This window comes from Triturus cristatus, chromosome 12, assembly GCF_964204655.1.
Source record: "Triturus cristatus chromosome 12, aTriCri1.1, whole genome shotgun sequence".
NCBI classification, from domain to species: domain Eukaryota; kingdom Metazoa; phylum Chordata; class Amphibia; order Caudata; family Salamandridae; genus Triturus; species Triturus cristatus.
The window spans coordinates 243,177,618-243,203,231 of record NC_140595.1 but is presented as its reverse complement, the minus strand read 5'-3'; the positions used below and the strand labels follow the sequence as shown (position 1 = coordinate 243,203,231).

The 25,614-nt window shown below is 44.5% G+C and overlaps 1 protein-coding gene across 1 annotated transcript in view; it reads right to left on the bottom strand.

Annotated features, from left to right (window-relative positions):
• Positions 1 to 25,614, bottom strand: part of HASPIN (histone H3 associated protein kinase) — a 1,547,868-nt gene that overhangs the window by 1,508,747 nt on the left and 13,507 nt on the right. The gene's annotated exons all lie outside the window — the stretch shown is intronic.

The window sequence follows — 25,614 nt, the reverse complement described above, 5'->3', positions numbered from 1 at the left end:
GAAGACAAACAGTTGTATTTAAACTCTTTGAAAACTTATAAAAAAATCTATTTAAACTGCCAAAGCGACGCATTTTTCATCTAAAATTTTGTCGGCAACTAACCGCTCAAAGGAGATCTTTCATATTGTGAATGAGTTATCTAACCCCGACAGAATTTCGTGTAAGCACCCCCCCCCCCCCCCATCACAAACCTTTTGCAATGCACTGAATCTTTTTTTTTTATTGACAAAATCAAGAAAATCAAGTCTAGTATCCTGGTGTGTTAAAATCTGGACTTTAGCCCTCAACCTATTCTAAACCATAGCACTTTCACGCATTTCCCTGCAATATGTGAGCACACTTTCATAAGTCTTCTTTCAAAAGTCAAATCGGGTTCTCCCTCGGACCGTTGCCCTCCCAGTATTTTAAAGGAAATCTTTACTACCCTTCCTAGTCCTGCTCTTAATCTCTTACATGAGTGTCTGTCCCAAGGCACTGTTCCTGCAACCTTTAAAGAGGCAATTGGTGTCCCCCTTTTAAAGAAGGTGGGATCGGATCCGCTATCATTGACAAACTACCACCCAATTTCCTTTTTCCCTTATTTAGCTAAGATCTTGGAAGCCTATGTCACAGGTTGTCTCACAGACTTCTTGGAGGAATCTGAATACCTTGATTCCCATCAAGCGGGCTTCCGCCCAGCGCACTCTACCAAGGCGGTAATCCTCACAGTATTGGATACTCTTTGCAGTGAGATGGATAGTGGCTCCCCACAGGCCCTTGTTCTGCTTGACCTTTCCGAGGCCTTTGACATGATCGACCATTCCCTCCTGGTCAACCGTGTAAGGGACACAAGAATCTGGGGCCCTGCCTTAAGCTGGATCAGCTCCTTTCTGGAAAACCGCTCCCAGGCAGTTTGTACTGCCCAGTTTACTGCCCCTAGAGTTAAAATTTCTTGTTGAGTCCCTCAGGGCTCATCCCTCTCTCCCCTGTTGTTTAATCTCTACCTCCTCCCTCTTGTCCGAGCCTTGAAGGAGCGCAAAGTCTGCACCTTCAATAATGCAGACAATTTCCAACTCATCTTCTCCGTCAGTAACTACCCGGAGTCGGTTCATGCCTTTCAATCCACCATGCTGTTCATCAGTCAATGGATGAACAAGAATCATTTAAAACTTAATCCGGACAAGACGGAGCTAGTCTTAACAGGTAGCACCGCTAAGAGCCCATGGGGACCCCACTTTTGGCCTAGGGAGCTGGTCAGCCCCCCCCATCCCTTCTAGCTCGGCTAAAAGCCTTGGAGTGGTTATCAGTCAGGTCCTTACTCTGAAGCCTCAGATCAACTCGGATATCTCCACTTGCTTTTTTCAACTCCGCAAAATAAAAAAGATCTGTAGATTCCTCGCTCATGACGCTCTGATTCAGGTGATCATCGCCATGGTCATGTCCCATGTCGATTATGCCAACTAATTATACTTTGGCGTCCCTCTCTATCTTTCCAGACGTCTACAGATAATACAAAACCAGGCTACGTGTCTGATTGTTCACCATCCTAGGCATCAGCACATCACTCCTCTCTTGGAGGAATTACACTGACTTCCGGTTGTTCAGCGGTGTGCTTTCAAGATTAGATGTCTTATTTTTAAGTCACTTAACGAAAGGAGCCCGAAATTTGTCAACAATATGATTAACAAATATGCTCCTACACAAAATCTTCGTTCAGTTCACAAAAATCTATTACTTACCCCTCATTTTAGACTAAGGCGCACCGGGGGTGCCAGGTTTTCTACCCTGGCCCCCACACTCTGGAATTCTGTTCCCTCCGAAATCCGCTTCTGCACCAATCTTCTTGGCTTCAGAAGTCTTTTAAAAACTTGGCTCTTCCGACAGGCCTTCTGAATCATTCTCTAGGACTTGGATCTCAACCGAATTAGCGCCATGAAACCTCCCCGGTGTACATGCCCTCTATAAATTCAGTTTTAACATAACATAACTTAACACAGGTACACACCCAAATACTAACTAATCCAGCCAGTAAGTAAGTAATCCATACAGCCACTTCCATACACACATACAGACCCAGAGATACTAACAGAGCCAGTCATATGCTGAAATAGTTTCATACATATCCAATGACACGCCCATAGAGGGACTTGTACACTCATTCAGATGTGTACTCAAGAACTGACAATAGTCACCCATCCAGACAAATAGTCCTTAAACATGTCTTGGGTCTACTACTGCAGAGACTGTGTGCAGTTTTACTGAGAGGTCGACTTGACTTTTACAACCCCTTGCCAAGTCCTAAACTCCCCTTTATCTACATACAAGTCATACCTAAGGTAGGCTGTAGATGGCCCATAGCTACTGGTGCGATGTGCTTAAAAGGTAAAACATGCGCTTTTAAGTTTCACTGAGTTACAAGCACACTTACAGACCCATAAGCCCAGTTACACATCCAGTTTCCCACTCACACCGCAACTAACATGCCTATTGACATAAGAATAGAGCCACTCATAAACCCAGTCAGACAGCAACACCGGAACTTACACATTCACTCACACGCCTACACAGCACCTATGCATCCAGCGGTAACTGGGCCAGTTGCACACAATTACATACCCCAACAGTCACTAACGGAAAGTAAGTGATCCATACAGCCACTTACATACACATTTACAGACCTATAGAGTTAAGGAAGCCAGTCACAGCGACATAGTTACAAATTCAGTGACACTCCCACAGAGGGACAGATCCACTCACTCAGTGTGCTCAAGTACTGACACAACCAAGTCACCTATCCAGACACATAAATATATAGTTCAAGGTGAAGGACAAAGTATAAAAACACAAATAGGAATAAAACCAGTGACAGATAATCGAATCTTTATAATCAATACACAAAAGAGGGCAACATTACAGGCATAGCCATTCATACAGTTTGCTGATAATAAAAGCCACTCTTATAAAATGTTAAACAGCATAACAAATCTCTATCGAACCAAAGCACTGCAAGAACACAAGCCCCCTCACCATGCGGTCTCAAAATTGTATTTAGCAAGATAGGGACCAAAAAGGAGGACTGAGGAGCTGAGTAAAAGGTGCAAAACGGGACAAAGTGACTTGTGCTTTGATTTGAGACATTGTCACATCAACAAGGGAGTAAATCATGGGGGGCGCTAGAGGGCGCCAGACCGACATGGCCGCACTCATGTGAGGCTCTCGCCAGCCGGGCAATTCAAGCATCCGCCATACCCATCCTGTACCCTGGACACTGGCAGAAACGACGCTCGAGGAATCCTAAGAGGTAGCTGCACATCTGAGGCGAGTTTGGCGAAAACCGATGCGGTGACGGCGACGTAATCCGCCCTAACAGGTCCCGCGGGAGGCACCGCTGTCCGCCGGCGCAGGAGAGACGGCGAGCACGTAACGCGACTCCGGTGCTCACACGTGGTCACTAGGCCCGGACCTGCCGGGGGAACCAAGCATCGCTGGACTGCCGGAGTTAGAGCTGGGGAGCCTGAAGCCGCGAAGAGGCAAAGGAGATAGAGAGGCACGAAGGCGAAGTGAGTTGCGGATGACAGCCGCCTGACGATCCTGCCGCCCGAGAGCTCCGGAGGGGAACTTTGCCACAGCGCGCAACCCCGGCGAGCCCCGCACATCTAGGGGACGGCATCTCATGCGCCCTATCTGCGGAACGAACGAGGCGCACTCAGACGCCAGGGAGTCCGCCCAGAAGAGAGGCGCCTACTGTAGGAGCGCCTCGCATGCTTATACTGCCCTGCCAAACCCCGCCACAAGCCTGAGGTGAGGAACGCTGCTGCTTGGCTGGAGAGGGTACATCGGGAGGTGGCGGAGGGCTCCCCATTGACATTTCGCCTCACGCACATCGCACAGGAAGTCCATGAATCCGCCAAACTAGCGGGAAGAGACTTGTACGCAAGGCGGTGAGGGGTGCCCATCGTTACCCAACCACTGACCGGGCGGCATATGCACGGATTGACTAGATGCCGCGATTCCGCTCCTGACCTTGGGGACCGTCTCTAACGCCAGAGTGCTACACCGCGAGGGAAATAGAGAGACTGTGGCGGAAAACGGACCGGCGGTATTGCGGCACAACATATCCTATACCTGCCAAGGACTGAGCTGTTCAGAGGGCCCCGCTCTGGTGCTTTGGAGTGGGGGAAGACGCTGCCTGTCCCGCCAGCGTCATGGGGAAGACAGATCATAAACAATCTAAGCTCCCCTTCGAGACCCAAAAGAAGAAAACCCGCACCCCACTGGCGGGAGACGGGGACTCGGAGAGGACAGAGGCGGAGGAAGTGGACTGGAAGGCGCTCCTTCTCAACATGCAGATGAGTCTCTCTTCCATTGACTCAAAGATCGATAACATGTCCAGAAGATTGGACTCTGTGGTGCACCGACTGGACCAACAGGAGGAACGGGTCAAGGAGACGGAGCAGCGCATTTCGGGGCTTTAGGATGGCGCTGTAGCGAATGCCAACACAGTCTCGCAGATGGAACGGTTACTGAAAGTGATAGCCGATAAGAATGAGGACTTGGAAGCGCGCTCGCGCCGAAACAACGTGCGCCTTGTGGGACTGGCAGAATCAACAGCAGTGGGGAAAATGGAAATATTCATAGAGAAGTTACTATCCGAACTATTTGGCACGGAGGCCTTTTCCCCATGTTTGGTGGTGGAGCGGGCCCATCGCTCCCTGGGCCCTCGTCCCATTCCCGGAGCGCCCCCGAGACCAATCCTTATCCGATTCCTAAATTACAGAGACCGCGATACGTTACTACGCCTGGCACGAGAGAAACAGCCGGTTCAGTATGGAAACACTACGCTCTCATTTTTCCCTGACTTCACGCAGGCTGTACAGGAGGCACGCCGGAAATTTGGAGCAGTCAAGAAGCGTCTACTTCAAAGTGATATTCGATACTCCATGCTCTACCCGGCGCGCCTGCGAGTGGTCGTCCATGGCAAGACGCACATATTTCAGAACCCGTCCCAGGTGGAACTGTTCCTAAAAGATCATAAGCGTGCTCACGATCCTGCCCGAACATCTCCTGGGAGAGAGGGTTCCCGCTCTCCCACATCAGCGCTGGACTGACTAGAAGGGTATGTTGGATATGCTTACTCCCCATTACACTGACACTGCATAGAACTATTTAGCCTATACCGCCCAGGTAACCTCACTACTGGTTGTTTCCCTTGCTGGACACTATGGGCTCGGATTGATGATAAGTATAATGATGCCCCGATTGCTTCCAGGGTACGACTGTAGCTATATAACTTGTTCTTGCCATGGCACACCCTTCCCCCTCCCGCATAGCTTGCCGCTGCTAACCCCAGCGGACGGCGGGTGCAAAATCGGGGGAGTTGGGGTGGCGGATCTGGAACCCTGGCGTTTCCCACTTGGGTATTCCCCAACGGACTATGGTTTGGGTTGTTGCATTGTTGTGGGTGGGGGTAGATGCTCGGCATGATTGGGATGTCGCTGTGGGTGGGGGAGGGAATGTTTACGGGATAGTTGTTATTTTGTTTGAACACAGCATGCATACCGTCACATTGCACATGTCATACTCACCTTTTGAATCATCCGTGGGGACAGGGCTCAGGAGTAAGAGGGAGCTCGTCCACACCGGTAACTCCTGATTACCTAGACGTAGATATGAGCCGGGGGGCGCAGATGGATAGCGGGGAGGGGGGACTGCTGTCAGTCATCTCCTGGAATGTTAGAGGACTAGGCGACCCGAGAAAGAGGCGACAGATATTAGGTGCGATAGACAGACTCAACGTTAATGTAGCACTCCTGCAGGAAACCCATATGGACCCACTCCGTAGAGGCGGCTTTGCTGCCCGTTGGGCGGCACACTCGGTCTTCGCAGCATACTCATCTTATGCTCGAGGTACCGCAATACTGATAAAAAGGAGTGTCCCCTATGCTCCACTGGGGGATGCATCGGACAAAGAGGGACGTTACTGCATCACCTGGGGAAGGATGGGTGCAGATACCATCACCATTGCATGCTCCTATGGCCCGAACTGCGATGACCCGAGTAGTTTCATTGCCCTCTGGAACAAGATCAGGGAGGTAGGCTCGACACATCTCATATGGGGAGGAGACTTCAATGCGGTCCTTGATCCCACTCTTGACAGGTCTAACCCTTCCACGCACCACTACACCAACACACATAGATACCTACGTGACATCTGTGATAATCAGGAGATGGTAGATACATGGCGACACTTACACCCGATCGATAGGGAAGGTACACATTGGAACATGGCTCATGCCACCTGGGCCCGCCTGGACTACATATTGGTGTCTCGGGGGCTGGCCCCTTCCATGGCTGCCGCACAACATGTAAGCCGCACGTTTTCCGACCACTCACCGGTGCTGTCTAGATTCCGACTGCCGGACATACTGGGAGGGCCCCCTTCCTGGCGTCTTCCCCCCAACGTACTGCTGGATGACCTATTCCGCCTTGAAATACGTCAAGATATCGAAGAGTTTATATCCCATAACAAGGGATCTGTAGAGCGGGTAGCCACACTGTGGGAGGCGTTGAAAGTTACGATCCGCGGCAGTTGCATATCCAAGGGCTCGAGCGTCTTGCGGGTTCTACGCAACACGTTACACACATTGGAAAACACACTCCGCACACTAGAAACCCAGCCGGACTTTCCCACGGACTCCGTTGCTCAGGCGCGATATCGAGAAGCGTTGTCAGAATATACTACCACCGGAGACAGGGAGGTAAATTTTCGGGGAAAACATTCCAGGGCTAGAGCTTATGGAGAAGGGGGAACGCCCCGGGAGTTTCCTGGCGGGAGTCATTCGTCCCCGACGTGGCTCCAATTTCGTCCTGGAGTTGGAGGGAGACGGACAGCAGCCATTAAGAGATACACACTCAATTTTAGGCGCCTTTGTCAACCACTACTCCGCACTATATGCTACTACCAGAACGGGGATCCTAGAAATGGATGACAATCTGAGGGAGCTCACTCTAGGGTGGCTTCCGGACAGGCATAGAGAATTCCTGGCAGAACCCATAAGTCAAGACGAAATAAGGGATGCTATTAACCAGATGGCACCTGGGAAGGCCCCTGGACTAGACGGGTTGCCTATGGACTTCTATAAGGCTTACGCAGATATCCTGATACCGGTGCTCCGTGAGGTGTACCTGGAGGCCCACGAGTCGGGAATCCTTCCCCCATCCATGCAGGAAGCCCTAATCATTTCCCTGCTGAAGCCCGGTAAACCGCCCGGGAGTTGTGACTCATACCGGCCTCTGTCCCTAATCAACTGCGATGCTAAAATCCTATCCAAGGTCCTGGCCAATCGCCTGCAGCTGCTGATGGGGGGGTTGGTGCTGTCGGACCAGGCTGGTTTCATCCCGGGCAGAGCCACCTCATACAATCTGCGCACGCTCTTCTCCATATTACAAAATGTAGACCCCGGTTTGCCAATGGTGGCGGTGTTTTTAGACGCCACTAAAGCCTTCGATTCATTAGAATGGGACTACCTCCTATGCATACTACGGAACATGGGAATGCCGATAGGCTTCACACAGTGGATAAGCACACTTTACCATCAACCAGTTGCCCGGGTTGGAGTAAATGGTCGGATATCGGACGCATTTGCAATATCCAGGGGCACACGTCAGGGGTGCCCCTTATCTCCATTACTGTTCGCCTTAGCGATAGAACCGCTGGCGGCCAGACTCCGACAGCACCACAGGGAGAAGGCCCTGCGCTGCCTACAGCGAGAGGTTCTCGTTTCCCTATACGCAGACGACATCACGCTATATGTACGTGATCCCAGCGCTAATCTAAACCCCCTGCTGCGAGAGTTCATCCGGTTCGCCGGAATGTCGGGTATTCATATCAATTGGGGAAAATCCACTATCTTCCCGCTTACGACAGCGGCCCAGCCATTCACCCTCGATTATCCTCTGAAATGGTGCGCAGAAGAGGTCCGATATTTGGGCATAGATCTCACTAGAGACCGGGACGAACTAATGCGGATGAACTATGGCCGTGCACTTGACCATATCCAAAGCTGCGTGACCAGATGGATCACATTGCCACTCTCGTTCGCCGGACGCGCGTCCCTCATCAAGATGGTGATCCTGCCTAAACTCCTATATCTCTTTCTCAACATTCCATACCACCCAGGTAGGCCCTTTTTCAAAATGCTGCGTTCTGAACTCATCCGATTGGTCTGGGGGGGAAAACAATCAAGATTGCGCTGGGAGGTCTTGACTCGCCCATTCGCGCAAGGCGGCTTTGACCTACCGGAGTTCGAACTGTACTACTACAGTGCCCAAGCACACTATATACACTATTGGATCCGCCCCACGCCCTTTCTGCCTCAGGTAGCAGTGGAGCATTGGTTGGCAGACCCTATTCCGCTGGAAGGTGCCTTATTTAGTGCACCCGTGACCCAGATTGCGGACGCTACAACGGTCTCTAGCACAGTCATGGCATGGCGTCGCATCGCGGAAAAAACTAATACAGCCTTACCATACTCTCCGCTACTTCCATTGACGTACCATCCCGCTATACCACTTCTGCAGGAACGAATATTAAAAATCTTCCTGAACAAACTCAACATCAAAACGTGGGGAGACCTATACCATGATGGTCGGTTTAGATCGCAGGCACACATGTTCGCTGACCTTACACCCACACCTATGGATACATTTATATATATACGACTTCGGAGCGGGATTAGAGCGCTAACGGAGGAGTATCCGGCCGAGCCGCCCACACTGGCTCCTCTGCAGCAGCTGCTCAAAGCTACTACCCCTGCGCATGCGGTTTCGCACCTCTATCATTTAACACACGCTAGGCCGGAATCGGAACATTGCAGAGCGCGCAGTGGCTGGGAGGGAGAACTGGGAGACCCCATTGCAGACGACATCTGGGAGTTCTGCTGCACACAAACCGAACAAATATCTTCTAGCTGCAGGTTTAGGGTCATTCACTACAAGTTTCTGCATAGACTCTATCAGACACCAGCCCGCATGCATAGGTTCGGCCTTCGGGAGGATGACCGTTGCTGGCGCTGTCATGCACCCGCAGCAGATTCCTTACATGTGGCGTGGGGGTGCCGGGAGGTGGCCGAATACTGGGGCCTGGTATATTCGGGCATCTCGGAGATGATAAATACACCATTGTCACCATCTCCGATGCAGGCGTTACTGGGCTACACAAAAACTATTAGAAAGTCTGAGCGCAGCTTCGCCACAATCGCATTTCTTATGGCAAAGAGACTGGTAGCTTGCAGATGGGGCAAGGGAAGGGCCCCGAAATTCAAAGACTGGATCAGGAACATGGTGAAATGTCAGGAGACGTTGCTCCTATACGCGGAGCTGCTGCCCGCGGCCTCTCGCCCGTTGGACATATGGAGCCCTCTCACGACATACCTGCTATCACACCCCATAACATAACACATCATTCAAGGTTCTACTGAACAGATCATGAGACACCGAACCCAATGGGTCCACCCTGTATAAACGATAGCCTTAGAAGACGGGATCGGGCAGATACAGCGGCACCAATACTTACATTTAAGGAAGCCTCCAGCTGTGACGGCTGAGAGATGCAGCTTCCGCACTTCGGGGACTCGGGCAGGGGGAATGCCAGAAGGAAGAGACGGGAGGGGTTTCCTCATTGAGTCCATTAGCCACTGGTGAATACGCACCGAAAGGGGAGATAATACGATACTGGGACAAGTGACGGGATGGGGATGCCACCAATATTTGTTGCCCGGTATGGTCTGACCAAGACAGAGATTAAGAAGCCGGACGGCCTTCATTCGATTAATCACTCTACGTTTTGTTAAACACATTGACGCGGCCGGCCCCTTGCGGGTTGTGGATAAACCGCTGTGTACACCATTACATTTCATTCTCCTGCCACGCTGCCGGCCCCCGAGGTTGTAGGCATAAGCTGTGTACTGTGACTAAATGTTGAATAAAGATTGTTTAAAACCAAAAAAAAAAAAAAAAAACACAAGGGAGTAAATCATGTTTCCAATGCCCTGGGAGGAAGAAGGCAAACTTAAAGTGCAGTATACATAATTTAACAGAGTAAGATAAAAACGATGGGTAGGGTTCGCGATCCAGTCTAGGTAAGGTTCCAAACTCCTTGTTGTTAATACTAGTGAGTATTTTACAATTGTCTCCATACACTGGACCCTCTCCAGATGCTGTTTGACTACATTTGTATGTTTGAGCATGATCATATGTGGATGTCTATATAATTCTGGCAGGCCTATAATCTCAAAAGCTTTCCTCACATAGGACATCTAAGGATTCTGGTCTACCCTATCAAGAGACAGTCAATCAGAAATACAGGTTCTAACAAGGGCCGCCTCCGGGATTCCTCACATCTTTAGCCACAGTAATAAGGGGACGAGCCCAATCAAATCCTCTTCATGACATATAAAAGTGGAGGTGCCACAAGCACCTGACAATAGTCTACAGATAAAGTGATTTTCAACATGCTGAAGGATCCCGCGCTACAATGACCCCATATCCCTGTGTCATATACTCCTACTAAGAAACATTTGCTTTTATAGACTTAACATCTCTTTGATTGGCTTATGTCCTAATCTATATGAAAATGGCCTCAGTATTCCTGCTAAAATGTTGGGATCTTACAGTTATAAAGGTGTCCACCTACAAGATGAGCTAAAAAGAACTCCCAAATAATTGAAAGATTTAGGGCCAGATGTACAACCCTTACAATTTGCAACTCGCAAATTGCATTGCTTTGCGACTCGCAAAATGCAATTTACAACAGTGTCTCAGACACTGTTAGCGATTCCTAATGGGGTCGCAAATTGCCTGCCTCATTCATATTCATGAGGTAGGTGCTATTTGTGACCCCATTAGTAACGGCCAGCACTCACAGGGATGGTGGCTTGCAGGGGTCAGCAGACCACCATGTCTGTGACTGCTTTTTTAATAAAGATATTTTTTTAATGCAGCCGGTTTTCCTTACAGGAAAACAGGAGGCATTTAAAAAAGAAAAATTTCTGTTTCATTATTTAAGAGCTTGGGACCACTGCCTGCTCTTAAAAAATAAATTCGCACATACTGACAAAGAGGAAGGGGTCCCCTGGAGACCCCTTCCCGTTTGCGAGTGGCTTACCACCTACTTGAAGTAAGTGGTAAACTGCAAGTCTTTTGCTACCGCAGATGTGGTCGTAAAACAATTGTACAGTGAAGTGTGAGTCACTATCAGGAAGGGACGCCCCTTCCTAATAGCGAGTCGCAAACCCTATTTTGCAAGTCGGTAATGGCTTACCAACTCGCAAAATAGGGTTTGTACATGGGGCTGACCAAATTTGCGATCGCAAACGGGCCGATTTCCCATTTGTGACAGCAAAAAACGATTGTACATCTGGCCCCATATCTTTCCTAAATTGTTCCCCCCCCCATAACATAGTGCTTGGGCGGACCTAGGTCATAATACAAGACTCAGAATGGTTTACCTGTAAATCCAGGTCTTCCATATACAAAAAAATAATAACCTAGTAAGACCTGTAGGCTATTTGCTGTACGGACAAGAAGCACTGCATCATCCACATATAATAAGCTGGGTAATGGTTGGGAGGCGTGCCTTTGCCTTTATCCACTAGGTATTTATTGATCCGATTTATAGAATGAAGAGAAAGTGTGCCAAGATGCATCCCTGTCTAATGCCCCTCGTGGAAGTAATATGAGTTGAACATTTCCCAGAGGAGCCAAATAGGACCCTAACCATAAGGTCCCGATTTAAGCGCCTTATAAGGACAAGGAGTTCTTTTTCGATGCCCCATCGTTTCCATTTGATCCCCTAACTTTGATAAGTTCACTAAATCAAATGCACTTGAAAGGTCAATAAAGGCGAGAAGTAGTGAACCACCCCTTTGACCCTAACATATTTACTTGCTATGATGTGAAGGATACCTGGTCTAAACCAATATATTTGATTTCTGTTAAGATATTTTTTTTTCAACAGCCCAGCTCTTCATATGGGACAAAAGGATGCAGTCCAGAATCGTAATGCTGGAGTCCAATAAGGAAATTGGCCTATAGCAGGATAGCATTGATCTGTCTCCTTTTTATTAAAATAGGATGAACTACAGCTATCATCCAGGAGTCTGGAGTAGTACCTGTGACGGCAGATCTAAAAACATTAGTTTGCAGGGGTTCCACAGGTCTATATTTGATTTTAAAACATCCACTGGGATGCCGTCTTGGCCAGTTCCTTCCCGGGGGCACATTCCCAATGGCTAGAATCACATCCTGGGTGTCAATGGGAATCGGGAGGCTTTGTGGGTTTTGGGGAATCAAGAGATGGTTCCTTCCTATATTGCTGGACTTATTTCCTGATTGAAAACGTGTGGAAAAATAGGAGACCCAAACATCAACTGGAATTAGAGATTCCACTTTTGAGGCCTCCAGCTCTGAAAAGTTGGATTACCACATGCGAAAAATGTGTATTATCCCTGGTGCTCTCCGCCACTGCTACATCTTCCCATGCTTTATTTCTTATTTCAATTTTCCTTCCCTCTAAAGTGGATTTATATAACCTTCTAATTTCCTTAACTTCCTATATTGAACAGGGACTAGAATGAAGAGCTGCTATCAACTGTTTATGTATATATATTTTCAAACAACAAGGGAATCCAAATAGACAAGAAGGGACCTCGGGTACACATTGTTATATAGGAACAGTGGTCCCTTACAACATAAATTAGAAGCAGTAATAAATACAAAAATATAATGCTTTTATGTTTTAAGCATCCCAATCAGGAATTGGGATTTATTTACATAAAAAAGATAAGTAAACCATAAAAAGTGAGACAGCATTCTGGGAAAAAGGGGGGTTATTTAGAACTCAGGTAAAATAAGATATGGCTGGGAAACAAATCAACGTTTATGCCATAAACATATGAGTGGCACCATTGCACATATTCCCAATAACGGCATAGGCAATTTAGTGTCAAGGTGCAATATTACTCCCTGAATGGTTACCAAAGAAATTTAGAATGCAAGAATTATTTTCATGGAATATGTCACCAGCAAAGACTAAACTATACTTCAAAATAAGAGTATTTAATGCCTCGCCATTGATGCAGCACAAGCGTGGTAAACATTTATTTTACGCTTACTCTTTCCACTACTCTAACCATACTGGACCCTTTCTTATTAGAAAATCTGCAGAGGCATTGATACTCTGATGAATCTTTCTCTGCCTATAGGAGGGATGGAAATTAGGGTAACCAAACACCACGTTAGCTGTCCAATGAGGACCATTAATTGACAGTCAACTCACAAATTTGAGATCGGATTTAGGAACATCACTTTCAATACCATGCTGTAGAAATGTTCTGTCAAAGCTTGCTGATTCTCTCTAATACACATTTAAATCATTGGTAAAATAGCATAGCATCAATGGAAGAATCAACAAGGCACAATACTAGACTCAGATGAATTGTAAATTAATTTGGTTATTGTATTAAAGATTCAAAATTCATTCCAACAAGTAATCTTTTAAGTAAAGCAGTTAAGAATATCACAGCTTGCATCAGAATGCTAACCAATTAGGCTAAGCATAAAGGATGGGTTTTCCCAGCATATAAACAGTTGCAGAGTTACAGAGTCTCACTACCAGTAAAGGAAGAAGGATACTTTGGTCATCTAACAGCTCAAAATCCTAAAGTAAAATGGAAAAGGATAAAGGTTTAGAGTCCATTAGGGACTGGTCCATTAGCATAGGGCAAAGAAATATAAAAAATGAATTGGGTCGGCAAAGAAGGTTAGTCCATCTTCTACAGACTGTAGCGTTCAGCAAGGCAGTCCAATTAAAAGGATCAAAAATCGATCAGCATAGCGTCCTCTCACCAGGGGAAAAGAAAAAAGAACGGTGTTCAGTGGATTGGCAAAAATCAAAGGTGTTGCCCCTCCTTTAGGATTTCTTCTTTTAGAAAGTCTCTAGCAATTTCTCAGTGATGTGGCATCACACCACCATCAAAAGACAGTCATGTGTTTCGATTCACATATTGTCATTTAAGACACTTGAAACAGTGAGATGTTTTCTCATGCTAGCCATAAGAAACAAAAGATTTGAATGCCCACATGGGAGCTAACATCGTCCAAAGGAAATACAAAGTAACAATCTATAGCGACAGCTGAACTGTTCCCACACAGGGCTCGACAAATCCACTCGCCCGCTGGCATTTGCGAAGGAGAATTGATGAGGACGAGCTATTTTTAGGTCCTACTCGCCCTTTCTGGCGAGTAGGAAGACAAACTAACTTTTGTTCTCTGTCTTTAAAAACGGAGCAAAAGTGACAAGTTAACAAGATTTAAAGGCATTTTTATTGCTCACAAAGGTAATGAGCAATAAAGATGCCTTTAAATCTTATTATCTTGTCACTTTTGCTCCGTTTTCAGAGACGGAGGTCAAGTAGGTTGCAGTGAGGTCGAGGGGATTTTCCAAGGGGCTAGACCTGCAGGACTAGTACCATTTTTCGGATTTTTCGAGCCCTGCCACAGGAATAATTGACTGTGAACATCGAAGAAACATTCAGGAATGCCAAGATTGGGACATGTACAGGACAATTAAGCAACATTTCACTATTTGTAAATGGGGTATTGTATTAAGTCAGAGGAAAGGTCAGAATTGAAAGAAAGCATTTTCATTAATGAGCCTTTAAGTTGGCATTACACATTTTTAATGAAATAACAATGAATTCAATTAAATCGCAAAAATATATTGAACTTTCAGCAAACATTATTACATGGAAATAGCTAACGTTAGAAATACCCTACTTAATTTTTTCTCTATATTCATATAAGAGCGTAATTTTCATTCTACAAAATTTGTTTCACACTTTTCATAAACTATAGAATCTCTAGTATCATTATGCAACGTTTCAAGCTTGTACTTCAGTTCAACACGTTTTTGCACCAACTTTTCCACATGGTGCACTCTATCAAAAAAGCCATTAGAAAAACGAAGCCAATTTATCAATAATATGGATTCATTTACTATTGTTGAGACTCTATGCCTGTAGTTGTTATGATCCTGATTCAGATTTTAAGGGTGCCCATCTTTTCTACAAAACAGGTTGTGCAAACCCTTTTGACCCCCTGGTCTCTGTTGAAAATCTGCACCACCTAATGGGCAATCATTCGTGGTGGCAGTAGCCCGATCATCAAGACACTTTTTATTATTCTCATCTGTGTTCCGGGTAGCCTTTTTAGTTGCCATCTGTGCTGGCGGAGAACAGACACTCACTCCTTCGTGCCTACCAGTGGCTTGTTCTCTTTGAGCCAGGGGCCTAAGTGCTAGCTCTAGCTGAGGTTTCACCAACTATTCAAGCTTAATATTAAAACCTTTCATTAGTGCTTCCATTTTGAATTGAAATGGATTTAAAATGTCTGTCCAAGCCGGGATGGCTTTCTTCACAACTGTACTCCATGCAGTATGTACTAAGGTTTGGGCCCCCATAACTTACATGGTCCGCATTGCCACTGCTGGGGAAGTTCAAGAAGTGGGCGGATCTTTAGTCACCGCACCAGTGACCAGTGTTTGGCTTGCCTAGGTTACTTTAATAGAGTTTGTGTTATGCGTAGTTCACAGTCCCCACTTAAACCTCCTGATATTTGCAGGGTTGGGACTACATGTGTCATGTACCTTAGTTGGAGGGTTAATAGCCTCAGTGAGGATAGAAATGCAAGTGTTAAGATTACATGGCATATCCAACAAAGGTCTTGAAACAATATCCATGGTGTACTCAGAGAGAAACATTGGAGCTCTGCACATTTTTTATGAGAGCCTTTTCTCAGTCAGCGCTGTCTCTGTACTAGTAACCCCATGGCTCTCTCCAACTTTCAGGGAATGAAATTGCATTTTGCTGGGGTAGAGGAGGCAAAATTACTCCCAATGTGTTTTCTATTACCCATCTGGAGACGGATGAATAAACAAACTCGTCCAATAAAGAAACAGCACCAGCTGGAAAAATCAATCAAATGCTCATGAATGTTTTAGTATTAATGAAGAAAGAGCTAGACAGTACCTTCGCTGTGTGGGTCCTCCGACTTCCCACGGTGATCAACAGTAGGGGACCGTAGCATACCATGGACCCCCCCCCCCACGGTACAAATTGATTCCCTCCAGAAAGCACTCCGCAGGTCACCTTACCAAGCTGATAGGGGCATTGCCGGCTGAGGTGTCCCCTCTCTGCCCCAGCCCATGAGGCCCAGCAGCCGGGTACTGACTTTGTCTCAAAGGAGGTCTCGGAAACAGGTGGTGTGTCCCCTAGCCCCTCCAGCACTGAGCCACAGACCCGAGGTGAAACTTCTATTAGATGGATGGACAATAGCCTGATTAAAAGAGCTTAAAGCCAGGAGACTTGCTTTAGGTGTGCGTCATGTTTGCTGCGTAGGCCACACTCCACGACATGAACATCGCTGTAATCACATGCAATCTTTATGAGGACTTTAACTTCACTATACCAATACACTAATCTGTGTGGGTACTTGATCATGATTTGCTTCACACACTGTATCAGAGGGAACTTGAGCATTCCTATCATTACACACAAATCTGTTTGGACTTGAGCATCATTATCTTCACAATCTCTGTGTGGGGATTTAAGCAATGTTTTTACACACTATTTCAGTGGGGACATGAACACAATCATCTTCACACACTATCCGTGTGGATCTTGCTCATCATTATAATAACACTATCTTGTGGGAACTTGCACATCTCTATAAAAACATACCACCTCTGTGGGCGCTCAAGCCTGCCCATAACTACATACAACCTCTGCTTGGACTTCAGTAGTTTAACACTCCCTGGGAACTTTAAGCTTTATCTTTACACACTATTTAAGTGAAGACTTAAATACAATCATCTTCCCCCACTATCTCTGTGGGGACTTGAACATCAAAATGATAGCACACTCTCTTTGGAGACTTGAACATCATTATAATAACAGTATTGTTGTGGGGACTTGAACATCTTTATAATAATACACTATCTCTGTGGGGACATAAACATCACTATAATACCATACTATCTCTGTATGAACTTTTTTATTGGAATAGTTCATTTTCATAATCCATAAATACACAGTTACATAGCAGCATAAAAACATCACAAAAAAGGCAGGATCAGGTTTTAATACTATACTACCTACTTTTCTAATTTTACATAATAATTCTAACACATGATTCTTATACACAATCCACCAAACACATAAAAAAATATATATATAATACGTAGGATCAGGGCCAGCTTTAACACTGGTGGTGCCCTGTGCGACACTGTTTGTTGGTGCCCCCCCCCCCCCCCCCAATGGCCACCTCTGCCACGGATTCCCTCACTTGCACTGTTTAACAGTGCCCCTCAAGTCTCCATAACCACTGCCTATCAGATTGATTTAGTTTTATAGCACCACTCATATCAGAGTAAGGTGTCAGAGCGCTTTAGACCACACACACATTGCACAGAGACAATCATATGTGTGAAAATCAGTGTATAGGAAATATTAAATCAGACAGGACTACAAGGTGTAGTGTAGGAGTGACATGTCATCGATACTGGTAGGCAATATAGTGTGAGTCCTTATTCTAGAAAAGAACAAATTCAGAATTTCAAACCTAACTCCATTGTTAGGGGCTCTCTTAAATAATAAGAATTGTTTTCTACTCAAATTAATCCTTTAGGGAAGATTAGGATAATGAAAGACTGTGCAAAAAAACATAAATCTTACATATACCTTGCAGTTTGCATGTAGCTCTTTGATGACAGTTAATGTTCCATATTAGAATTTTGACTTATAAACTGCAAGTGACAAAAAGAGCTCTTTTACAGAAGCAGTAACCCACTGACCTATTTAGATTATATGCACATTGTGATCTGCATGGGACACGTTCTTAGCAGCAGGCATGTTAACCCTATGCCCTACCTTAGGATGAGTCAAAACTTCGGCTAGACAAACCTCCGTCTCTTTTCAGAAAGATGAATAATCACCAGAGTTATCTTGACATTTTAATTGATGCCTGAAAATTGCTGGAGGCCAGGAAAGGAGCAGCCAGTGCTTTTCAAATTTTAATATATGTGCAAAAATGACGCCCCCACCTCAAGTCAGTGCCCGGTGCCTTGGCACCGATCGCACCACCCTGTATATGATTCCATATCAAGAGAAAGCTCTTAATCCAAAATTTCCCATCATTTCACAAATCTCCTTAATCCTATCAAGTTTACACTGTAGATGTTGAAAGGTCGGAATTTCATCAGACCGCCACCTTTGCAGTATTAAGGATCAAGCTGTTAAAACCACAATGTATATTAATTTTTTTTGCAAAAGGTCAGCTCTTAAGTCAGGTGAGTATCCTAAAACTGTAGTCTGAGCATCCACCATCTGCTGAGCATTCAGTTTATCAGTGCAATACTGATTAATTTAATCCCAAAACCTGTACAGCCTTAGAAAGCCACTCCTTCCTGCTGATTTATTTTCTGAAGAAAATCAGGGGATATTACCTACTGGCGGTCGCCAGTAGGTAGTTATAGTTAGGACCACGTTTCCATAGGAAATCCGCAACATTCTATTTTGAATAACTTTGGCGCCGGTTGACGAATCCTCGCGAATGTTTCAAAATAGGTGGGGTGCTACGCTACGCTCCTACCCTGAAAGTCTCGGGGGGATTCGTCAAGCGGGGGCTGAGATAAAAGGGGGGTCCCAAAACGCGTTTTTCCCATGCATTTTTCCATAGGACCTTTAGACACAGCTACAGCCCGAACGGCTGAACAGAATTACTTGAAATGTGGCAGAGAGGTAGTCCTCAGGTCAAGGAAGTGCCTTTTGTAGGTTTGGTGTAAATCTGTTCAGTAGATTCTGAGAAAATAGCCTTTAAATCAATATATATATCTGAGCCAGCGTACGGTGCGCTTACGGTGCGCTTACCGTACGCGTACGGTGGCGTGCGCGATTCTGATTGGCCCTTAGATCTTAGTAAACATTCGAATCGGTCGAAACCAGGAAGCGGCGGCCGCCATTTTCTCTCTCGCACTCTGACAGGGGGTTGAAAAACAAAGTGCAAATCATGTAAAGGGGCTGTTTACACAGCTCCCAAGCACCTAGCCATGTCGAGGGAGTCCCCAACGATCCCCCAAGTGAAAAAAGGCAATTTTAATTTTTTCGAAAATTTCGCCGATTACGCTTACCGTACGCGTACGGTAAGAAATAATAAATAAAAAATAAAAATATCCACATTCTCCCCACCCCGTGTCAAAAGGTGCCCGAAGGGCACCTTTTGTGCATGGCTCATCAAAGATAAACAAAACCTATATTTTACCTGTCACAACGATGCTCATCATATGACCTCCATGTGCGCACGGTGCGCGAAGCGCATCGTGCGTTCATGGCCCATCTAGCGTAACGTGGGCACGCGGTGCGCAAAGCGCACCGCGTGCTCACTGTGCGCGCACGGTGCGCGAAGCGCACCGTGCGCGCACGGAACGAACTGCATTAAGTGGGCGCGCACGCCACAAATGGCGTAAAGTAACTTAGCATTTAAAAAAACTTACAAATTCACTGAAAAAACCATAGGTTTCACACACGTTATAGTTAGGAATTAGCATTTAAAAAACCTTGCAAATTCACTGAAAAAACCATAGGTTTCACACATGTTATAGTTAGCTGGACATTTTACTGATAAAAAACCAGTGAGATTCCCCCGTTATAGTTACTGTAGGCAACTATAACTCACGCAACCGTAATCCTCTGCTGATGACATATGTGTCTTTAGGAAAAAAAAATATTTGTAATATATGTATAGCTAAAATTTAATGGAAGAAGACATGGGCAAATAAGTGTCTAAATACAGTATTAGCATCAGCAGAGGATTACGGTCGCGTGAGTTATAGTTGCCTACAGTAACTATAACGGGGGAATTTCATTGGTTTTTTATCAGTAAAATGTCCAGCTAACTATAACATGTGTGAAACCTATGGTTTTTTTCAGTGAATATATATATATATATATATATATATATATATATATATATATATATATATATATATATATATATATATTACCTACTAGCGGTCGCCAGTAGGTAGTTATAGTTAGGACCCTGTTTCCATAGGAAAACCGCAACATTCTATTTTGAATAACTTTGGCGCCGGTCGACGAATCCTCGCGAAATTTTCAAAACTAATGGGGCGCTACGCTCCGCTCCTACCCTGAAAGTCTCGGGGGGGATTCGTCAAGCGGGGGCTGAGATAAAAGGGGGGTGCCAAAACACGTTTTTCCCATGCATTTTTCCATAGGACCTTTAGACACAGCTACAGCCCGAACGGCTGAACAGAGTTCCTTGAAATTTGGCAGAGAGGTAGTCTACAGGTCAAGGAAGTGCCTTTTGTAGGTTTGGTGTAAATCTGTTCAGTAGATTCTGAAAAAATAGCCTTTAAATCAATATATATATCTGAGCCAGCTTACGGTGCGCTTACGGTAAGCTTACCGTACGCGTACGGTGACGTGCGCGATTCTGATTGGCTGTTAGATCTTAGTAAACATTCGAATCCTTCGAAACCAGGAAGCGGCCGCCGCCATTTTCTCTCTTGCACTCTTAAGGGATGAAGAAAAACAAAGGCAAAAAACATGTAACGGGACTGTTTAGACAGCTCCTTACCACCTAGCCTTGATTAATGGGTCCCCACAGTTCCCCCATGGGCAAAAATCCATTTTTTTTTGTAAAATCCCCGATTACGCTTACCGTACGCTTACGGTAAAAAATATAAAAAATAAAAAAAATATTATCCCCACTCTTCCCTCCCCGTGTGCAAATGTTGCCCGCAGGGCACCAATTGTGCATGGCATATAACATTCGTTGGAAATGTAAAAGCTTACCTTTCACAGCGAAGCGCATAATATGTCCTCCATGTGCGCACGGTGCGAGAAGCGCATCGTGCGTACATGGCCCATCCACGGCACTAACTGCGTAAAGTGGGCGCGCGGTGCGCAAAGCGCACCGCGTGCTCACTGTGCGCGCACGGTGCGCGCACGGAACGAACTGCGTTAAGTGGGCGCGCACACCACGAATGGCGTAAAGTAACTTAGCATTTAAAAAACCGTACAAATTCACTGAAAAAACCATAGGTTTCACACACGTTATAGTTAGGAATTAGCATTTAAAAAACCTTGCAAATTCAGTGAAAAAACCATAGGTTTCACACATGTTATAGTTAGCTGGACATTTCACTCGTAAAAAACCAATGAAATTCCCCCGTTATAGTTAGTGCAGGCAACTATAACTCACGTGACCGCTATCCTCTGCTGATGCTAATACTGTATTTAGACAATTATTTGCCCATGTCTTCATTAAATTTTAGCTATACATATATTGCAAATATATTTTTTTCATAAAGACACACATGTCATCAGCAGAGGATTGCGGTCACGTGAGTTATAGTTGCCTGCACTAACTATAACGGGGGAATTTCATTGGTTTCTTACGAGTGAAATGTCCAGCTAACTATAACATGTGTGAAACCTATGGTTTTTTCAGTGAATATATATATATATATATATATATATATATATTCACTGAAAAAACCATAGGTTTCACACGTTATAGTTAGCTGGACATTTCACTCGTAAAAAACCAATGAAATTCCCACGTTATAGTTAGTGCAGGCAACTATAACTCACGCGACTGCAATCCTCTGCTGATGACGTCAGATATTACATCACTGTATTTAGACACTTATTTACCCATGTCTTCTTCCATTAATCTTTAGCTTTACATATATTACAAATATTTATTTTTCATAAAGACACATATGTCATCAGTGATGTAATATCTGATGTCATCAGCAGAGGATTGCGGTCGCGTGAGTTATAGTTGCCTGCACTAACTATAACAGGGGAATTTCATTGGTTTTTTACGAGTGAAATGTCCAGCTAACTATAACATGTGTGAAACCTATGGTTTTTTAACTGAATTTGCAAGGTTTTTTAAATGCTAATTCGTAACTATAACGTGTGTGAAACCTATGGTTTTTTCAGTGAATTTGTACGTTTTTTTAAATGCTAAGTTATGTATTTATTATTTTTTTTTTTCAGGTTTTTCCAGCGTGCGCGCACCGTGAACATTTTTTTTTTAAATCGCGAGGTGCGCGCACCGTGCGCGCTGTGGGCGCACGGTGCACTTAGCGCACAGTGCGCGCGCTGTGGGCGCACGGTGCACTAAGTGCACCGAGCGCCCACCGTTCGCAGTGCAAGCCGTGCGCGCGTGGTGCGCGCACCTCGCGATTTAAAAAAAAAATTTTTTGTCTCCCTTGGGGGTCCTTCTGTGACCCCCTGACCAAGGCTAGGGGGTCAGGAACTGTCCACTCTGCCCCCTTTTCACGTTCTCCACCTTTTTTTTTCACCCCCTCAGACTGCGAGAGACAAAATGGCAGCCGACAATTCCTGGTTTCGACCGATTCGAATGTTTAACGACATCTAACAAGCAATCAGAATTGCGCTCGCGCACGGTGCGCGCGTAGATATTGATATGCTTTTAAATGCTATTTTCTCAGGAAATACTGAACAGATTTACACCAGACCTGCAAAAGGCACTTTCTTGACCTTATGGCTACCTCTCTGCCAAATTTCACGTACTTCTGTTCAGCCGTTCGGGCTGTAGCTGCGACTAAAGGTCCTATGGAAAAATGCATGGGGAAAACGCGTTTTGGGACCCCCCTTTTTCTCGGTCCCCGCTTGACGAATCACCCCGAGAATTTCAGGGTAGGAGCTCAGCGGAGCGCCCCATTAGTTTTGAAAATTTCGGGAGGATTCATCAACCGGCGCCAACGTTATTCAAAATAGAATTTTGAGATTTCCTATGGAAACTAGGTTGTAACCATAACTATCTACTGGCAACTGCCAGTAGAAAATATATATATGCTGTTTCGTATAAAATGTAAAATGGCATGTCTTAAATTGGCCCCTTTCAATAATGAGAAACTAAAGTCATCGATCTGATCCCAAGACGCAATGGATATCTGGAGGCCTTCTCCTGACAGCCAATTTTTTGGGGCTTTCCCATAAAGTTTATCCTCCCCCTGACTGTGTAGTAGAGAAGCCAAGTTACAGATTGTTTGGCAGGTTTTAGATTATCTCAACTGCTCAGCGAGCTCCCTAGTTTCCGTTATGTGTAAGGGATTCAATTCCCGTAGGAAATGCTTAATCCTAATATAATACCATTGCAACATGGTTTTACAATATTTAATTCACGGCTCTATTTCATTCCAGTTTTTCCAGATCCCCTCCAAAAAGTCCCATATTTTTCTATAACCGCTGCTCATCCATTTAGACATTACATTCTTATCAAAAGATCCTCCCCTATGTACACATCTGAGAGCACTGTTGCTCCATTAATAATGGGAATCTCATAGTGCCGATACAGTTGTTGCTTATGTTTGATGTTTCACTGCAGCGTCTAATATCTAACTATTTTGGGGGTTTTCATTAAACGCATCAAGTCAATAATGTCATATTCTTGATAGATTAAATCTAAGAAGAAATTATCGAATCTATTGATGTTTAAACACATGGTTGATCTATAGGTAATGTGTGCCAAATTCACAAAATAATATTCTTTCAAATCAGGTAGGCCTAGACCTCCTTCATTTACTGGTCTATAGAGCTAATCTTGATGTTTTATTTACCCATGAAAAAAGTGGAAAACATGCCTTGCACCTCTTTAAAAAATTTCATTTGGGGGAGGTGGGGTTATTTTATTTTTGTTTGGTATTTTGTATAAAAGTGGTATCTTCGCTAGGTGCCTTGCGATTTCACTGAGGTTTTAACTCACCGCGAGCTCGTCCCCTGTGATGTAGACCTGAACGCTGTGTAATGCCCCTTACTCTTCGCTCTGCCGGCGCCTTGATGTAGGCAGCTAAGCTGTGCAATTGTGATCTTGCTACCACACAATAAAAATGATTGATTCTAAAAAATGTCATTTGTATTGCATTAGGAATGGCTAAAAATGAAAAATTGCATAAAGGTAAAATCGACATACGAATCAGTGCAGCCCGTCCCAGTATTGATGGGGGCAAATTATTCAATTTTGCAAGCAGCCCCTTTAGCTTATTAATTAAAGCGACATAATTTAAACATACATGTCATTTACATTTCCGGAGACATATATACCAAGATACCTCTTAGGTCTAGTGATGACCAGTAGGCCCAATTCTGTTAATAAAGTGTCAGATACAGTATTACAAAGCAAAATCTCTGTCTTGGACTTTTTTTATTTTATACCCTCCAATTAGATGCTATTCTTGGAAGATACTAAATATTTTTTGGGGCACTTCTAAGTTGGGTCTAAGAAACAAAGCTATATCAACAGCATAAAGCGTTACGTTTGTCATTCCTGGAATCAGAGATGTCAAGCTGCTATTTGAGCGAACAGCTATAGCCAGAGGCTCTATAAAAAAAAGCAAAAAGTAATGGCGACAGAGGACAAACTTGTTGTGTTCCTCTGTTAACTTTACAAATGCCAATCTTATTTGAATTGATAATTATTTGTACAGAAGCCCCATTATAAAACTTAAAGGTCATGCTGATAAATTCAACAGGGAATCCAAACTCAGTTAGAATACAGACACGGCTCTCCCAACAAACCAAGTCGAAAGCCTTCTCGGCATCTAGTAGCATAATCTGGGACGGGATTTTATTTTAACTAAAAAAAATCTATAGCTTCGACCAAAAAACTGGCGTTAAAATATAATTGTCTCCCTGCAACAAATCCACACTGATCTAAATGTATAATTGACCCCACACCCTTATTCATTCTGTTTGCCAGTAATTTGGCTATAATTTTATAATCAGTGTTTAAAAGGCATGTAAGAATTAACTTCCTCCTTGTCTTTGTTTTTTTTCAAAAAGCGAACTACTGCTGCTGCACGGAATGAGGAAGGTATTGCACCTCCCTTCAGAATATAGTTGGCCAGCGTTACTAATTCAGGATTTATTATTGAACTAAATTTCTTATATAAAATTCAGCAGGCAATCCATCTTCTCCACATGCTTTGAAGCTAGCCAGAGATTGCACAACATCTTCAATTTCTTTTAATGTGACATCTGCCACCATGTTCTTAATTTGACTTGCCTGTAGTTTTGGAATGTGGAGTTTATTAAGAAAATCCTTTAGTTTTAACATATCTACCTCTTGTCTAACTAAGTAGATTGTTTCATAATGTTTTAAAAACTTCCCCTGTATTTGTACTTTATTAGTGATGCAAATGTTCATATCTTTATCGACCAAGGCAGTAATTCCATTATGTGCCTATCTCTCTCTTATTTACCAATCTAAAAATTTGCCCGAAAACTCACTTTCCTCATACACCTTTTGGAGAAATGCGAAATTGGCTAAATACCCTTTGAGTAGTAATAATCTTGCTTAGTCTTTCATGCTTGCACTATTATTGATTTGTTTTTAATAGTTTTATCCCTTATATATTATTCATTTGCACATCTGACTTCTTGTTCTAATTTTGCTCTATGTGCATTTCGAGGGAGTCTAGCTGCTATATCGTTGGTAGTTATATAATCACAAATAGTAGC